The 12,335-nt window shown below is 51.1% G+C and overlaps 1 long non-coding RNA gene across 2 annotated transcripts in view; it reads right to left on the minus strand.

Moving 5' to 3' along the window:
* Window positions 1–1,310: 1,310 nt before the first annotated feature.
* The window catches only part of LOC142292173 (uncharacterized), a 76,405-nt gene continuing 65,380 nt past the window's right edge, over window positions 1,311–12,335 (minus strand). For both annotated transcript variants that reach the window (XR_012750588.1, XR_012750587.1), the window contains one exon: window positions 1,311–2,233. This is a non-coding gene — a long non-coding RNA (uncharacterized LOC142292173). The remainder of the gene's footprint in view (window positions 2,234–12,335) is intronic.

The raw sequence follows: 12,335 nt of genomic DNA on the forward strand, positions 1-12,335 counted from the left end.
CACAGGTAACAACAACCACCACACAACACACACACACCCCATCCCTTGTGAGGACACACCCGTCACCCGAAAGGGAGACCTGATGCCTCCCTCAGGGCCAGTAGGGCACACCAGGTGGGCGGAGTCAGGCAGAAAGGCACGCCCACCGAGGAGACTACTGTCCTGAGGCAGGAAATTCAAGGAGTTTGGTTTGAGTCAGGGAGTAGTAGAGAGTGGAGTTGGAGAGTTGGAGTTGACAGGAGGTGTGGAGGAGAAAAGCTGTCAGGGACCCGGGTTGGAGCCTGGGACCCCCGCAACGTCAGGCAGGCAGACGGTGGTAGCTGCCTGCAGGAGTACCGGTATAGCGACCGGCGGAACTGTAGGGACCAGGCCAGGGTTGGAACCTGCCGGACCTAAACCGGGGAGTCAACAGCTAATCGAAGCACCAGTAACCGGGTACTCAGACCCTGTCCTAGCTTGGAAGCCACTGAGTTTAGGCAAATTCACTGATTGCAGTCTGGACCTCACGGGTTCATCCTCACCCAAAGTCCCGAAAGAAGGCAACAGCCCACCGATACCGGGTGAGAGCCACCGCCAAGGGCCAAACATCCGACGGGCCTGCGCCTGCGGGCAACCGAGGGCTCTTCCGGCAGCTAAACGCCAGGGAGCGGGCTACCACTGCTCAGGCAGGGGAGCCAAAAGTCAAATCAAGAGGTGCAAGGGAAAGGGGCCACCATCAGCCTCACAAGGGACACAAGCAGCCGGCTGCGGGACCCGACCATACCGAAATTTGGTTTACCAGTGACTCTGAGTGTGAATTAATAGTGAGTACACCAGTGCCATCCGGGCACGATATCGCACCACAGCACGGCGCCCTGCACCCCGACATCATCGCCCGTCCCACCGGGCCCCGGGACACACCACCCCTACCCACGGAGGGGCTAACATCCAGGCTGCGCCTTCAACACCGATCCCGGGAGCCCCCTTCATTCCAGCCGCAGCGGTGGTGCATCCCGTCACCACGACCCGTGGGTGGCGTCACGACCCGTACAACAACAACGCGGCCCCCGGCTGCGAACCTCGTTCCATACCACCACCCCACTGCCTCCCCTTAACAGAGCGACGTGGCCCCCGGTCCGGAGGCGCTCGAGCCACTGACAACCCGAGCCCGGACCTCAAGCGGCTCGGCCCGGCCAGGGAGCGGCCGAGCCCCTCTCAGGGCGGTACACATAAGCAAGGATGGTTGACCTTAGGGAGATCAACATCCAACACCGCGGAGACACCACCACGTGTTTCTCAACGCAGTGATTCTAGAGCAATGCCCCCTGGGAAATATTCAAAAGAAGAAAGCCTGCGGAGACACCATCACATGTTTCTCAACGCTGGCAGGAAACTAGCCAGGTCTTTCACCGGGAAGGAACAACCACGGGAAGGGCAGTCTCCAGACAAGGAGACCACCTATGCCAAACATGGTATCCTTCCACAGATTTTATTTATTTTTTTTATAAGTTTCTGAATTTTTGTACACCACTAAAATAATAAAAAAAAAAAAGAACAAACAACTATACATGCCTGGGATCGCCGTATTCCTACTGACATGGAGAATCATATTACGGAGTAATTTTTACAATATAGTGAACATTGAATAGAAAAAAACGCAAAAAACAATTGTGGAATTGCACTTTTTTTGCAATTTCGCCACACTTTTAATTTTTTCCCCGCTTCCCAGTAAATCACATGATAAAATGAACTGTGCCATTTAAAAGTACAACTTGATCTACAAAAAACAAACCCTGGCTACGTGGATAAAAAAATAAAAAAAAGTTAAGGAATAATTATGCCTGCTCTTCAGGATCAATAATTGATATAGTAACTGTATATGACCAGTAGTAAAACATTTCTATATTCCAAGAAGAATAACCATGTGATAATAGACTTGGGTAAATGGAGTAAATAATCCTGGGCAGACAAGGCGATGATGAGCCTCTGTCACCTCTCGGTGTAGGAGATAGTTGCACACAATGAATTCAGATTTCAGGATGTTTGTTCTTCTACATTTCCACTTCTATTATTTATGCTGCATTTTCTCAGTAATCCCGGAGCGATCATTCGGCTCATTCTTCTCAGCGACTCCAGCATTGTTCTTTTTGTGTTGATACCTTTTTTCTTGTTCGCTTTTCTTACAAATCTATTTAGCACGTGCTCCTGTCCATATCAAGCAGGATTGCCGACCATCTGCAAATTCACGGAGATTCTGTAAGAAAAGATATATTTTTTTTTATAAGAAGAAAAAAATGACTTTATGAAGCTGTAACAGGTTGTGCAAGATGTTATGAACTTATCATAATAATTATCAGTATTTTATAGTTCACAATATTATTTAATGTGAATTATATGCCCATTTGTTAACATTAGTATATAATTATGATATGACGTAACATTTATAATCCATTGATAAAGTAGCTGTTATTTCTGTGAGAGGCCTTCAGCTCAAAAAGGTAATCTCAGACACACTTGGCGTTAGTCACGTTGTCTAGCTGATCCCGTAAACCCAGTAGCGTAGCTACTGGGGGGGGCAGAGGGGGCATTTGCCCCGGGCCCCGTGCTCAGAAGGGGCGCCCTAGGCGCTTACAACTTATCAGTGCTGCAGGGGCAGAGCAGAGACTCTTGTCCAGGTGACGAAAATACATCCTAGTGGTGCTGCCAGGACCTGCCCATGTCCATGCCCATGTGACCGAGTGGGAGGAGCCACAGTTGCCGGTCAGAAACCAAACATCAGGAGATACTGATTCCTAAAGGAGATGGGATGGTGTGACCGGTAATGAGAGAAGAGGGGGGTTCAGGGTGAGTGGCATATGAGGGGTGCAGACTGTGACAAAATGGTGTGAAGGGGTGCAGGGTGTTTGACAGAGGGGTAAGTTGGGGTATAGGCTGTGTGACATATTGGGATGCAGGCAGGAGGATTTTGTGGGCCCCGGGCGAAAGAGTCCCAGTGGGCCCCATTCTCACGTAGACATGCACATACAGATATGTACACATACAGGCATACGTACATATACATACCGTATTTTTTTCCTACCAAAATTTTTGGAGGAAAATGAGGGGTGCGTCTTAAAACTGAATGTAGCTTACCTGGAGGTGGAGAGGGGTCAAAGAAGGCAGGGGCAATGCTATGCGGTGTGTTGCCGGCGCTGCTCTGTGAATCAGGCAGCGCGACTCTGCTCTGTGTGGCTTGCTCTGCACTGTGCAGCTCGCTCTGCAGCGGGCTCTGCTCTGTGCGGCATTGCTCTGCTCTGTGCGGCGTGGCTCTGCTCTATGTGGGGCGGCTCTGCTCTGTGCAAGGCTATTCTGCTTGCTGTGGCTTTGCTCTGTGCGGGGCTCGGCTCTGTATGGCTCGCTCTGCATTGTGCAACTTGTTCTGCTCTGCTCTGTGCGGTGCTGTTCTGCTCGCCGCAGCTCTGCTCTGTGTGGCTCTGCTCTGCTCTGTGTGGGACTGCTCTGCTTGGCGCGGGGCTGCTCTGTGCCACTCACTCTGCTCTGCAGCGCAGCTCTGTGTGGGGCTGTTCTGTTCACTGCGGCTCTGCTCTGTGCGGGAATGCTCTGTTCGCCGAATCTCTGCTCTGTGTGGGCCGGCTCTGCTCTGTGTGGGGCTCTTCTGCTCACCATGGCTCTGCTCTGTGAGGGGCTGCTCTATGCAGGGCTGTTCTGCTCGCCGTGGCTCTGCTCTGTGTGGGGCTATTCTGCTCGCCATGGCTCTGCTCTGTGAGGGGCTGCTCTATGCAGGGCTGTTCTGCTCGCCGTGGCTCTGCTCTGTGCGGGGCTATTCTGCTCGCCGTGGCTCTGCTCTGTGTGGCTCTGCTCTGCTCTGTGTGGGACTGCTCTGCTTGGCGCGGGGCTGCTCTGTGCCACTCACTCTGCTCTGCAGCGCAGCTCTGCTCTGTGTGGGTCTGTTCTGTTCACTGCGGCTCTGCTCTGTGCGGGAATGCTCTGTTCGCCGCATCTCTGCTCTGTGTGGGCCGGCTCTGCTCTGTGTGGGGCTCTTCTGCTCGCCATGGCTTTGCTCTGTGCGGGGCTGCTCTATGTGGGGCTGTTCTTCTCGCCGTGGATCTGCGCTGTGCGATGCGGCTCTACTCAGTGCTGGACTGCTCTGCTCGGCACATTTCTGCTCTGTGTGGGGCGACTCTGCTCTGTGCAGAGCTGTTCTGCTCGCCGTGGCTCTGCTCTGTGCAGTGCAGCTCTGTTCTGTGCTGGATTGCTCTGCTAAGTGCGTTTCTGCTCTGTGTGGGGCGGCTCTGCTCTGTGCAGGGCTGTTCTGCTCGCTGTGGCTCTACTCTGTGCAGCGCGGCTCTGTTCTGTGCTGGATTGCTCTGCTAAGTGTGTTTCTGCTCTGTGTGGGGCGGCTCTGCTCTGTGCGGGGCTGTTCTGCTCGCCATTGCTCTACTCTGTGCGGGGCTGTTCTGCTTGATGTGGCTCTTCTCTGTGCGGCGTGGCTCTGCTCTGTGTGACTCGCTCTGCTCTGCAGTGCGGCTTTATTCTGTGTGGGGCGGCTCTGCTCTATGCGGGGCTGTTCTGCTCGCCGGAGCTCTGTTCTGTGTGGGGCTCTTCTGCTCACCATGGCTCTGATCTGTGAGGGGCTGCTCTATGCAGGGCTGTTCTGCTCGCCGTGGATCTGCTCTGTGCGGGGTTATTCTGCTCGCCGTGGCTCTGCTCTGTGTGGGGCTGTTCTGCTCGCCATGGCTCTGTTCTGTGTGGGGTTGCTCAATGCGGGGCTGTTCTGCTCGCCGTGGCTCTGCTCTGTGCAGGGCTGCTCTGTGCGGCGGGCAGTAAGGTACCGGTCATTATAAAGATGTTGACAGTGAGGGCTTCTTCAAATAATGGCGCCTAGAGTCGGCTCGTGCACAGATGGAGCTCGCAGCTCAAGCTCTCATCTGCACACGCGCGGTCTGCAACCGCCATTATTTGAAGAAGCCCTCACCACTAACATCTTCAGAATGGATGGTGCCTTACCGCCCCGCCGCACAGAGCAGACCTGCACCGAGTAGAGCAGCACAGAGCCGAGCAGAGCAGCCAAGAACAGAGCAGCCATGCAGTGGCCCCCCCTCTGTACCACTCACAGCATCGCCGTACCCCAGTACCGCTCCTTCCTCCTGTAACCCCCGCTCCTCTGCCAGTTCCCCTCCCTGGTAAGGACCCCATATTTATTTTTTTTTACTCCAAATATGGGGAGCGTCTTATAATCCGGTGTGTCTTATAAAACGAAAAATACGGTATTTAAAGAGAAATGAAGAAAAATACATATAAACAGACAGAAATCTATACACAGTCATACATACTGACACACATAGATACACATTATACATACACACACAGACGCATTACAGATATTATTAATTTTGTGAAGCCAGCAACAGCCTCATTCACATCCCCTGCTTGCCTCCATCCAGCTCCTCCCGGGCATGTGTCTGTGCTGCGCTGTGTGATGGTTGTCACTAACAGACATGGCCGCGTACAGTGCACACAGACTGCTGTATATACATCACAGGAAGGGCTAGGGCTACAGTATATACATCACAGGAAGGGCTAGAGCTACAGTATATACATCACAGGTAGAGCTAGAGCTACAGTATATACATCACAGGAGGGGCTGGGGGATACAGCATATAAATGACATTTATGACAATGAGGGGCTGGGGCATATACTGTACATTACTGGGGAGCATACATGTTACTGAGGTGCATACATATTCCTGGGGACATAGATATTACTGGGGTAGTATACAACTCTGGGGGCATACACATCACTGGGGTGGGTGGCATACAGCTCTGGGGTGGCAGCGCATATAGCTCTGAGGTGGCAATGCATATGCTCTGTGGGGCCAGCGCATGCGGCTCTGAGGTGGCAGCACATACGGCTCTGGCAGTTCCATACAGCTCAAGAGGGGACACTTACTGCTCTGAGGGGGCACATACAGATCAGGAGTGGGGGCCTATACAAATGGGGGGGTGGAATATACAGCTCAGATGATAGAAGGTCCCATATAGATCAGGGGAGGGAACATACAGCTCAGGAGGGGGGCCCCATACAGATCGGGGGTGAAACATATACCTCAGGTGGAGGGGGGCATACAGTGTGGGAGGACATATGCTGTGCATATGCTGTGTTGAGTGTGCTGGGGGACGCTGGCTGGAGCTGCGCTGCGGCTCCTCTTCATATGTGAGACTGGAGCACACTGCTCAGTAGCTCAGCCCACAGATAAACTTGAATGCTCTATGCACCTCCTGCATTGAACAGTAGAGTTGAGCGCGGTTCGCGGTTCGAGGTTCTCCGGTTCGCGGCTCGAGTGATTTTGGGGGCTGTTCTAGATCGAACTAGAACTCGAGCTTTTTGCTAAAGCTCGATAGTTCTAGATACGTTCGAGAACGGTTCTAGCAGCAAAAAGCAGGGCTTTTTACAGCTACAGTGTGCAGGAGCCATCGCTGGCAGCCAGCCAGAAGCTGGTAACCAAGATAAACATCGGGTATCCAACCAAAGCGCTTTGGTTAGTAACCCGATGTTTATCCTAGTTACGTGCAGGAAGCCCACACTTCCCCGCTTAGCTCGCCCCGCTTCCTCCTGTACGCGGCATGTACACACACACACACTCTGCACACTGCACTCTGCACTCTGCACACATGGTCCCGCTCGGCTTACCTGCGGTGATGAAGTCCCGACCTCAGCGCTGTCACTGTCGTCCATGGCCGCCGCTTGTCACATCACCTTCTCTCGCTTCCGACCCGAGACTGACTAGCGGTGACGTCACGGGCCTCTCGCGATACTTGGCTGTGAAGGCGGCGGTCATTGAACTCAGTGACAGGTGCTGTCAGCAGTGCAGGAGATCAGCGCAGGTAATGTACCTCGCTGACAGCAGCACTTGTCATCCCCTGCAGTGACCTGGGCTGACCCATTGATGTTAGCTCAGGTCACTGCACTGCTCTCCCAGCCAATGGGGAACATCCTGCTCTTCATAGACTGGGACAGTGTGGATCGTCATGGCAACCCCTTGGATTACACCAGACCTGGATTTGTTTTTCTTTGTAATAAATTGGTTAAAGAGGGAATGTATTGGGGAGTGTTTTTTCAAATAAAAATGTGTTTGTCGTCTATTTTTTTTTATTACTGACTGGGTTGGTGATGTCGGGTATCTGATAGACGCCTGACCTCACCAACCCCAGGGCTTGATGCCAGATGACATTACACATCTGGTATTAACCCCATATATTACCCCGTTTGCCACCGCACCAGGGCGCGGGATGAGCTGGGGCGAAGCACCAGGATTGGGACATCTAATGGATGCGCCACTTCTGGGGCGGCTGCGGCCTGCTATTTTTAGGCTGGGGAGAGTCCAATAACCATGGACCTCCCTAGTCTGAGAATATCAGACCCCAGCTGTCTGCTTTACCTTGGCTGGTGATCCAATTTTGGGGGGACCCCTACGTGTTTTTATTTTTTTAATTATTTAGTTAATTTAAAATAACAGCGTGGGGTGCCCTCAGTTTTGGATTACCAGCCAAGGTGAGGTTGCCAGCTGTGGTCTGCAGGCTGCAGCCGTCTGCTTTACCCTAGCTGGCTACAAAAATAGGGGGAACCCTACGTCTTTTTTTTTCATTTTTTTGGCTAAATACAAAGCTAAGCACCCCTTAGTGCCACATGAAAGGCACCAAAGGGTGCAAAATTACAAAATGCAGGAGAGTGGGACATTATGTGTCTTTCTGCCATTATAATGACAGAAAAGAGTGATATGAAGTGCACAAGCACAAGAAAACCACCAGAGCGCTCTACGCTGTGAAAAGCAGTAGAAAATGGCACTGGAGTGAACATGTGACCGCCTCATGTAGGATGAAGCTATGGATCCTGGGTAAATTTATGCATTTACCCTCCTTCAGTTTTTTTGCAGTACACAAAAAAAACGGAAGGCACACGGATGACAAACAGATGACATACGGACCGTCTACAGAACGGAAACGGATGCCACACGGATGCACCCGTGAAAAAAAACGGACTGTTTTTTGCAGACCGCAAAAATGGATCGGTCGTGTTAATGTAGCCTTATTCTGATCTGCCGTTTATAAACAGCAGGCAGAAATAAGTGAATAACGCCCCCCAGCGTCAGAAAATCTCCGGGGTTTCAGGGCTAGCTGAGACCCTGGAGATCATGATTCAGGACGGTTTTTCCGGTCCCCGCTCACGTGATCACAGGTATACACCGTACACCGATGATCACGTTACAGTAAATGACAGCGCCGGTAAAAAATTATTTATCTCCCATCTGGCATGAACAAACATGATAAATCTCCTCCCCGGTCCCCTCCGGTACCCCGGTGTCGCCAAAGTGCCCCCCCTGATGCCCTCCCAGAAATCCAAGATGGCCGCACGCACAACAGCGCGCCGGCCGCATTCACCCTACTCCTCTGATTTCTGTCACATGTGCCATGACACATGCGACAGAAAACTCCTCCCCAGGCCCTGCCAGGTCACCCCCTATAACCCCACCAGTGTTTCCCGGTGTCCCACGGTACCTGTGCAGCGTTGATCCCCCCACGGCCCTCTCCTTCACAATAGACGCTGCCGCATGCACAGAGCGGCTGTCAGCTCAGCTTCCTGTGTTCAGACACAGTGAGTGGTGGTTATGCATCTGTAAGCTAAATGGGCGGCACGGTGGCTCAGTGGTTAGCACTGCAGTCTTGCAGCGCTGAGGTCCTGGGTTCAATTCTCACCAAGGACACCATCTGCAAGGAGTTTGTATGTTCTCCCCGTGTTTGCGTGGGTTTCCTCCGGGTACTCCGGTTTCCTCCCACACTCCAAAGACATACAGCGCTATGGAATTAATAACGCTATATAAATGAATAAATTATTATTATTACTGCAATGCCCTGCTCATGAGGTAAGGAACATAATTGATCAGGAGAGCTATATACTACATTTCCAAATGGAGGGATTTGCTTTTATAGTTTCCCTGCTGAACGACTACCAAACATGAGAGTCCGTTATACGCCACAAGAAAACACATCTAAATAGCGAGCTCTGTTGTTAAGTATTCATTCAGCTGGATAACTGGACTTAAAGGGGTATTCCATCTCCAAGATCCTATCCCCAATATATAGTAGGTGGAATAGCAATAATATCAGCAAATACTAATATTTGGAAATGTAGAATAGTTCTCCTGATTAGGCATGCCCTTACCTCATGATCAGGGCATTGCAACTTTGGTAGCAACCATTACGACATGGACTCTGCTGCTGTGGACCCGGGGAGAGTGAGTGCAGATTCATTGCACCCACACTCCTCATATGAAGGGTCTGCACTCCTAGAAAATGGGGGATACGTTCCCTGAGTGTCTCCCCCCCATATTCTAGACGGTCCAGAGTCGTCATGGGACCCCTTTATTTTTTTTCTTACAATAAATTGGTGAAAGAGGAAATGTTTTGGGGACTGTTTTTTAAAATAAATTTCTTTTGTCGATTTTTTTTTTTGTTAGTACTGACAGTTTATGATGTTGGGTATCTAATAGACGCCATGACATCACAAACTGCTGGGCTTGATGTCAGGTGACCTTACAGCTAGTATCAACCCGATTTATTACCCCGTTTGCCACTGCGCCAGGGCACGGGATGAGCTGGGGTGAAGCGCCAGGATTGGCGCATCTAGTGGATGCGCCACGTCTGGGGTGCCTGCGGCCTGCTATTTTTAGGCTGTGAAGGCCCAATAACTATGGACCTTCCCACCCTGAGAATACCAGACCACAGCTGTCCGCTTTACCTTGGCTGGTGATCCAATTTGGGGGGGACCCTACTTTTTTTGTGTAATTATTAATATTTATAAAATAATTATAAAAAAAGAGCCTGGGGGGACCTCCACATTTGATCCCCAACCACGGTAAAGCTGCCAGCTGTGGTTTTCAGGCTACAGCCGTCTGCTTTACCCTAGCTGGCTATCAAAAATGGGGGGACCCAACGTCATTTTTTTTTTTAACTATTTTTTAAATAGAAAAAATTAATGGGCTTCCCTGTATTTTGATTGCCAACCAAGGTAACGGCAGGCAGATGGGGGTGGCAACCCATAGCTGTCTGCTTTATCTGCGCTGAGAATCAAAAATACCGCGGAGCGCTACGTCATTTTTGTTAAAGATTTATTTTTACAGCACTGTGATGTCCAGCAATCAAAATACAGGGAAGCCCATTTTGTTTTTAGTTATTTAAATAAATAATTACAAAAATATATATATGGGCTCCCGCTGCGTTTTTTGTATTGCTAGCTAAGGGTAATCCAAGCAGCTACTGGCTGCTAACCCCCACTGCTTGGTGTTACCTTCACTGGCAATGGAAAATCCAGGGAAGCATTTTTTATTTTTTTTGCCAAAAAACTACAAAAAAAGGACGTGAGCTTCGCCATATTTTTGTATGCTAGCCAGGTATAGCAGGCAGGTGCTGGAAGAGTTGGATACAGTGTCCAGCCGGGTACAACTAGGCAGCTGGGGATTGGAATCCGCAGCACAGGTTAGCCCGAGGTTTCTGGGCGCCTCTGCTGCGAATTGCAGTCCGCAGCCGCCCCAGAAAATGGCGCTTTCATAGAAGCGCCATCATCTGGCGCTGTATCCAACTCTTCCAACAGCCCTGAAGCCGGGTGGCTTGTTGGGTAATAATGAGTTAATACTAACTTTGTTTTACTAGCTAGTATTAAGCCAGAGATTCTTAATGTCAGGCACGTTTGACCCGGCCATTAAGAATCTCCAATAAAGGGTTAAAAAAAAGACACCACACAGAGAAAAAATACTTTAATAGAAATAAATACACAGACACATTAGAGACTCCATCTTTATTACCCCCTGTCAGCCCTCCACGATCCATGGTCTTCTGTCTTTCTCGTTCAACAAATGAAGCTCTGCTCCATCACTGCTGCATGGGGGAAGACGCTGCTTCCCGTGCAGCCTTCACTCCGTGAAGGCTGCACGGGAAGCAGCGTGCAGCCTTCACTCCGTGAGTGATCAGTGCTGCTGGCTGTCAGCGGTAACAGCGGTAACGCTGACAGACGCGTTACCATAGCAACAGTGCTCCCGGAGCCGCGGTTAGCGGTGACGTCACCGCTAACTGCGTTGCTATGGCAACGGTGATCTCCGTTAATGACCGGCTGTGTCAGCCGATCCCAAACGGAACGGGGAGTCGACCGTGTGCTAGAGCATGTCGCCGGTACACGGCGATACACAAATGTGCACGTGTACCGGAGAGATGCACTCGCAGGTCCTACATGACACGTCATAGTCATGTGACCAGTCTGTAGCCAATGAGATAATAGCCACGTGACTGGTCACATGGCTATTTTGACGTCACGATAGGTCCTGCATCACTGCTGGCAGTGCCAGTCACCGGGAGGATTCAGCGATCATCGGATGGAATAGCGGCAGGAGACAGAGTGCAGGAGGGATTGCGGGGACCGGTAAGTGTTATGGCAATGTTTATTAACTGTATGTGTACATTTATAATGCGTTTTTATGTGTTTGTGATTGCCTCCCATTATATCCTATTGGTTCGAGTTTGGTTCGTCGAACGTTCGACGAACCGAACTCGAACGAGACCTCCGTTCGGCGAACCGAACTCGAGCCGAACAACGGCCAGTTCGCTCATCTCTATTCAACAGTGAATGCTGTGTGCCAGTGTGGATTAAAGGGCCAGCAACTGCACTATCCAGGATTCAGGATAGTGCGGCTGCCAACCCAAGCACTGCAGTCCCTAGAACTCAGCCCGGGGCCCACAGGACTGAAGACGGCGAGTGGACCCCCTAGCTGTCCAGGGCTCAGCATTTGCCCGGGTCTGCCAGATCCTGACGCTGGCCCTGGATGCAGGTTGTGTGGAATATGGGGGTTCAGGGTGTTTGAGAGAGGGGTAAGTTGGGATACAGGCTGTGTGAGATACATGGATATGGGGTGCATGGTCTGTGGGATATGGGGATGCAGTGTGTGTGATATCGGGGTACAGGCTGGGGTGAAGGGTTTGTGGGATATGGGTTGCAGGCTGTGTAGGATATGGGATGCAGGATGCGTGGGATATGGGGGTGCAGGATGTGTGTGGAATATGGGGGTGCAGGGTGTGTGAGATAGAGCACCACAAAGGAGGTAAAGATGAGGGACAAGGTAAGTGCTCCACTGTGGAGCTGTAGATGCGAGGAACTTTTACTGTAAAGAGTGGGAGGGGAAATAGGAGCATTCACTCAGTATACAGAGTGACAGCTCATTATGGGAGGCAGTAAGGACAGTGTGAGGGCACAGTATGAGGGGAGCAGAATACGAGGGATATTGTGAGGGCACAGCATGAGAGGAGCAGTA

The sequence above is a fragment of the Anomaloglossus baeobatrachus genome, chromosome 2 (genome assembly GCF_048569485.1).
Source record: "Anomaloglossus baeobatrachus isolate aAnoBae1 chromosome 2, aAnoBae1.hap1, whole genome shotgun sequence".
Lineage (NCBI taxonomy): Eukaryota > Metazoa > Chordata > Amphibia > Anura > Aromobatidae > Anomaloglossus > Anomaloglossus baeobatrachus.